At 46.9% G+C, this 6,657-nt stretch overlaps 1 protein-coding gene across 8 annotated transcripts in view; it reads right to left on the reverse strand.

Annotated features, from left to right (window-relative positions):
- The window catches only part of LOC106658064 (homeobox protein cut), a 115,619-nt gene that overhangs the window by 34,966 nt on the left and 73,996 nt on the right, over positions 1-6,657 (reverse strand). The gene's annotated exons all lie outside the window — the stretch shown is intronic.

Raw genomic sequence — 6,657 nt, forward strand, 5'->3', positions numbered from 1 at the left:
TCGACCGGCTCTAACGCTCGTTCGGCGCGTCTGGCCATTTGACAAGATTATCATTCGCTCGTGTTCCTAATGAATTTGACGCGGTTTTCACACTGATACATATCGGATGTCAATTACATATCTCGCGCTCGCTCGATGCCGCAGCTAACTGCAGTGCATGTGACGTTCGGCGAGAGATTTTGCCCGCATGCTGTCATGCGCGCCTCGATTGGATTATGATACAAGCTTTTGCTGGCGCGTTACGGCCACGACGTGTATCGCGCACTCGCATACATAAACAAGCTCGCGCATCTTTAATTAACGGCCCTATTGATCGAAAACGCGAATATAGTACTGTGACAGCGCTGCCGCTTCTCTCTTTTTTTCCTTTTTTTTTGTCACATACACGTATATCGAGCTTTTTTTCGTTGCTACTTGCTTCTATCAATTTTTAACGAGCTTTTTTCTCTCTCTACTGCTCCCCTCCCCCGCTCGACCGCTTCAAACTTCCTATGTTCATCGATAGTAATTGGGTTATTAATTATTATATACAGCAGACACGGGATGTGTACATCAGAGAGCTGCACATGTTGCGATGCTCGAGTGTGTTATTTCCAGTATTGGATCGGCATATGCGCTCCAAGTTGATGGCGCGCTACAAACAGCTCGCGAATCGGACCAAACCTCTTTCGACTCACCGTATTACAAGCCGCTCCGATATTATTATCACTGGTCTTGCTTGTACACTCACCTGAAACACAAAACAACGGAATCATTAATATCGCGTGTTTATAATACACATGTAAATAAATAGCGGATATTGCATTAATTTTCTCTCATCTATTTAGCGCATGACACATATTATATATAAACGCATTACACATTATAATAGGCAGACACGTATCGCGCGTCCACATGAATAAAACAACGACCAGCGCATCCTTTCTTCGATCGCGGCCGCAAATGTGTTGACGCGCCTCGTGAAAATTTAAACTCGCGGACGCAAGTGCACACGCTTTACCTTGTAATAAATATAATGATGCCACACATAAGGCAGGGCTGAAAAGAAAGACAAGGCGAGAACAAAACAAAGGAAACAAACGAACTTAAAAATTGAAATAAAAGCACAACTATATACGTGCCAGTATACCGGAATCGCGTGAAATTCTAATCGACAACGAGTGGCCTGCGAAAGTCTGTTTACACTTGCGCGGGTGTCTGAGCTTTTCACGCGGCATCGGATATCGATGTTATATTCATGGAGAATGCGAATGGAGAGGGCGTAAAAATTTACCGCACTCGTCGTTTTTCGTTACGTTAGGTCTTGTTTACCTCTTTGCGGATCCCGTGTGTGAGTATGCACGATCGGCGATATGTGCACTCGTATTCGGCTCGATTGGTGCGTTTTTCCGATACAGCGCGCGAGTTATCGGAAGGGGGTGTGAGTGAGCTGCTGCTGCTGCACTTGCCGTGCGAACGTGCGAAAACGATATCGCACTGGAAGAGAAAAAAAAGGTGAGAGAAGCAACAACAACAACAACAACAGCGAGAATTCGACATTGGCTTTATTAGAGCCGAGTACCCAAAGCCACTCGACTGCCTCGATATGCAACGGGTGTGTATACAAACAAGGTATTATTGGCCGCGCGAAGCTTTGCATCGAACGGGAGGCATATTCATACATAGCCAGTCGTTACCGCTCGAGCTAGGTGAGCATGTATCAAAACGGAAAATATCAAACCAGTGACTGTTACTGCTGCAACTGCGTGTGTGAATTAATCTGGCTGTTAGAGTTGTCGATGCGTATACATAGGTATGCAACGCGTGCCCGACTGCGCGCGTCTTCTATTTTTAAATCCCCCATCGCTAGAGTCGCTTCTCTCGCTCTCTCTCTCTCTTCTTCGCTTTGATATTCCATTTTTCTCTCTCATTCGCTCTACGGCGGTATAATGTAATCGAGAGTTGCCGTCGCTGCTGCTGCGCGGGGTGCGCAAATGCAATGAGAGAAACAAAAAGTAATCGGGCGCGCAGCTCGATTCGTATAGCAGCTCCGTATGCACGACAGGAGCTGTGACACCGCTACCGCTGCATCATCGGCTGCTCCCCGCACTCGCCCACCCAGCCGACTGCACACTTTCAACGAAAGGCTTGAGTATTTCTCGGGTAATAATTGCCGGATGAGAAAATCAATATTTGCCCGGTCTATGTGCGTGTGCATGTGCGCCGCGTGTTTTATATGTAAGTAAGAGAAGTAGGCTTTGATTCTCTCTCCATTTCTCTTTCCATGCTTCTCTATACCCCTTTTCAAAAGAGAAAAAACGTAAAGCGTGAGCGCGAGTCGATGGAAAATCCATTGGATTACCTGGAGTTAACACTGCACAAACAAACGATAGAGAACGAGAGAGAGAGTTTATCGGCACGTTAAAAATCTCGGCCCTAACTAAGAATAGGTTAGGTGTGCGAACCTGTACGTGCGTATGGCTATATACGACGTGACGAGCTCCGGGAGCGCCGAGACAGGTGTGAAGATAAAAAGCTACGAGATTTTTACTCGCCAGATTATTTTTGCAACGCGTAATCTCTTCCTTTTCTCCCTTTTTTTTATTTTCAAATAAAACAACAAGCCGATCAAATCGTCGACACTTTTACGAGGCGCTCGAGCTGGCGCGCGGGCGCAGCAAAAAGTCAGAAAAGACCGCGAGAGTCGACTGTTTACTTTCTTTCGCGCGCTCATACACGATATATATACGCGCGTTTATTGCTTTATAGCGCGCGAGCGGCTACAGGGAGTGAGAGGAGGCCTTAGCCCGATCGGAAAATGTGTATTATGCACGTGACCGAATGTGCTCTAGGCGTATGTGCGAGCTGGCTTCGGTTACTGCAGCACACACTCATATAGCTTGTAAACCCATAAAGAAATCTGATATAATAAATAGCATCGGGCTGGCAAATTTACAATATCACGGGTGGGCTGTAAAAAAGAGACCTGGCCGCTCGCGAGACGAGGAGGAGGATGCTGCTGCTGATGGAAACGAGAAAATTAAACAAAAGCTCATGGAGTATACATGCGAACTTTACGATCGGTCGATGCTGGCGTGTGGAGAAACAAAAAGAACTGCGAAATAATTCCTATCGTATACGTATGTGCTATATATACGTAAGTGAGTGCGGCGAACTCGGCCGAATTGGAAAAATTCAAATATCTCACGTCCTTTTGAGTCACTGCGCTAATCTACTCGATATATAAACGCGCGCGCTTGCGCCTACGTATACGACACCAGCGTATACACACGTTTATGCCGTTTATAATATAGCTTGAGCGCACAAAGCCCTAAAGTCTTTTTCCATTGAGAGATTGATTGTAAAATTGTGCGTGTGTGGCGAGCTCTAAGCTCGCCAGTGGCCAACGGCTACAAACACGACTATTATACATTTATGTACGCATTTGCGAACTGCCTAAGCGTAATCTTATATCAATCATCATATTTGAATTGAAATCTACAGTCTATAGAACGATGAGGTATAATGGCGATCGTCGTACACACATACGCACGCACACTTACGCGATGGAAAAACATCGTGAGTTTATTAATAACTTCCGGCCTGAAGATTATTATTCGCTTCGATCTATCGTCAGCATCCGCCATCAAAGTGTTGTGCTGCTGCTGCTGCTGCCATTGCGAGTATGGACGATCGTTTAAGTGTGTTAACAACGTTGAAAGAGTAGCGGCGGCGGCGGCAAACGAGTGATTGATTGCCGTTCGTGGCGAATATATAGGCCTTCCTGACATAATGCTCTCGTTTACGCGCGTACCCACCCGCACTTGTGCGCGGGCAAAAGACGAGCGAGCGAGTCGATAATGCCCGGATAGACCAACTTATAAACGCAATATCTATCGGTTCGATATGCGCGTGTAACAGCCGAATATCGTGAATTATTGAGTTCTCATATATACGCACACACACATAAGTAAATTCAGCTACTGTGTATGTACGTGTGTATTGTAATAGCTGGCGCAAGTTGGCTTGGAAATATACATGTATGCATGCTATATTATATATGCGGGTGCAGAATAGCGGAGCGATTGGTTACAATGACCCCGCATATAAGTATATAATACACACACGTACACCAAGCAGACAAACGTTCTGCTCGCAAAGTGACTGAGAAAAATAAAGAAAAGAAATCATATTATTGGCTGTACAGATCGAGCATCGAAGACACATATAATATCAGTTGCGAAGAAATTACGGCAACCGAACTCGATACACGATCGACGTCGATTTATAAATCGTTGCGATTCGAGCAAAGATTAGTCGGTTGAATCAGTTCGGAGGAGAATCGCCGAGAGAGCGAGAGAAGCAAAAAAACGAGATGAGAAAATTTGCGCGACAAAAATGCGTCTGCGCGCGAGAGCCAAAGAGCGAAGATCAAAGTCAAGGCGTACGGTCCGCGAATGCACGAAGCCGGGGGACCCTTCGCGTACATGTATAAGAAGTTATTAGAGAAATGTAGAAATAATTATCGAATTGCCCCGTTGCGAGAGCGCAACGGTGGCCGATTCTTTTCCCCCCCCTCTCTCTCTCTCTCTCTCTCGTTCTCTCGGATCATCCTCGACGTTCGTCGTCATGATCATCATCGTCAGCTAAAGGAGAGAGAGAGAGAACGATCAGTTTTTTCGATGACTTGTCTCTGTGGCCGCTGCTACCGTGTGGTGACCGCGAGGACAGAAACCGTGGGAAGATAAAAGAAGGCGATTAGTGTCATTTGGAGAATGTGACGCTGCCGTGCGCTCGCACACACACACATACACACGCGCGCGCACATACATATAGACGCACCGACACAGATGCAGTTGTATGTGTGTGCATTATACACTTTGCGGCCGCGTGTTTTTGCGCCGCGTGCTCGCGTCTCTCTCTCTCGCTCGCTCGGAGTCGTCGACTCCTCAGCATTTGATACACACGCAGCAACAACAACACACTCGCACCGCTGGCATCCCTGGCATTGGGCCTCTTGTCTTGTCTGCATTATATCGACGTCGCTCTCACGCCCAGGTGACGAGTGCCCGCCGCGTACCCTATATATAGCTGCCTTCGTGTTATATGCAGCATATAATATGTGTATCGTGCTCGCGCGTCTACGCAATATGACCGGCGCACTTATCCTCCGATTTAGCATAGAATTGGCCTAGCGGGAACACTTTCTCCTCTCTCTATCTTTTTTTTTTTTTAAAGACGAGAGAAGCTCCGAGTGCATTAGTTGTTGTTAAGATATGGACGCGCGACTCAGGGCGTTGCTAGCGCTCTTGCTGCGTGCTATTAGCCTCAGGGGCCTACTCCACCGCTAACCGAACTTTTATTTTATTTTTTTTCTTGGGCTGTAAAATTACTACCTCTCCCCCCGATTTACTGCATTACTTAGCCGAGGGAAAAGTTATATGTACGAAAATTCGTAGCGAAGAAATCATTCGGTCTGCTTGCTATCGATAGCAGCAGCAGCAGCAGCAGCAGCAGTGGTAGAAGTGGCAGCTCGAGCTTTGGTATCATCGGCCTGGCGCTAGTACTCGACGCCCGTTAGAACTAATGAATTTAATCAGACTCGAATAAGAGATACGATGGATATACATATATATTCGCTCTCGGAATCTCCCTTGAACCGCCGAGTCAAGCTGTAGCAGCGGCACAAGGAAGTAGTCAAACGATTATTGAAGATTGGATTTTTAAATTGAAGATGTAGCAGTAGTAGTGGCAGCGGTAGTCTACCGGCAGCCGAAGAAACGACTATGTACACTCGAATACTGCGGGGTCGGAAGCGTGTATAGTCGGGCAGGGCGAGCAAGTCTCATTCTTAAACGTGCACGCGTCTCCGCGCTTTGGCAAAATTAGCATATCTCGGGGACGAGAGCGAGCTTGCGATATAGATATTTCTCTGAGCTGGCTGCTCCTTTGGATAATTGAATTATTCTTAAATTCCCATATAATCAGGCGAGAATCACCATTTAGCGTCGAAGCTCGGAGGCGGGCCCTCTGCGCGTATGTATACATCTCCTTATATATATACGCGTATTATACGTGCAGCTGCGCAGCGATATCGGGAAAGTTAGATAGGTCCGCTCGTCGCGCGGTACTTGTACGTGCTGCGACCCGTATATATATTGGACACGATTAATTTTCTGCAACGTTACACCAGCCCACCGCCACCACCTCCAGGAGTTGCCCTCTCTCTCTCTCATGGTTCGATGCTCTACTGTGTATTTGTTTGTGTGTGTGTGTTTATGTGCCTTATGTGTCGCCGCCGCCACCACCGCCGCGAGCTTGTTATCATCTAGGGATCTTTAATTGGAATAGTCGATCGTCAATCTTCGGAATCCTCTCAATTTTCTCTCGCCGCGTAAGCCGATACGCGTATACGTACTCTGAGACGCCCGCGATACGGCTCGATTGATCATTCAAAAAGTGCCCGAGCTCGTGCAGCTATATTATAATATGGATCGGCAGCTATATTACGTATACATGAGGCCGTGTATCGCTGCGTATAATACAATAACACGTATAGCTCGTGCGAGTGTATGTGCATGATACTCTATGCTCGATGACAGTGTATATAGTTGCAATCAGTGGCTATATGGGATCGCAAATTCGAGTCCACCCCCGCACGTCGTCGCATGCTTCGCG

This window comes from Trichogramma pretiosum, unplaced genomic scaffold (genome assembly GCF_000599845.2).
Source record: "Trichogramma pretiosum strain Unisexual culture from Peru unplaced genomic scaffold, Tpre_2.0 scaffold6, whole genome shotgun sequence".
In the NCBI taxonomy this organism is placed as follows: domain Eukaryota; kingdom Metazoa; phylum Arthropoda; class Insecta; order Hymenoptera; family Trichogrammatidae; genus Trichogramma; species Trichogramma pretiosum.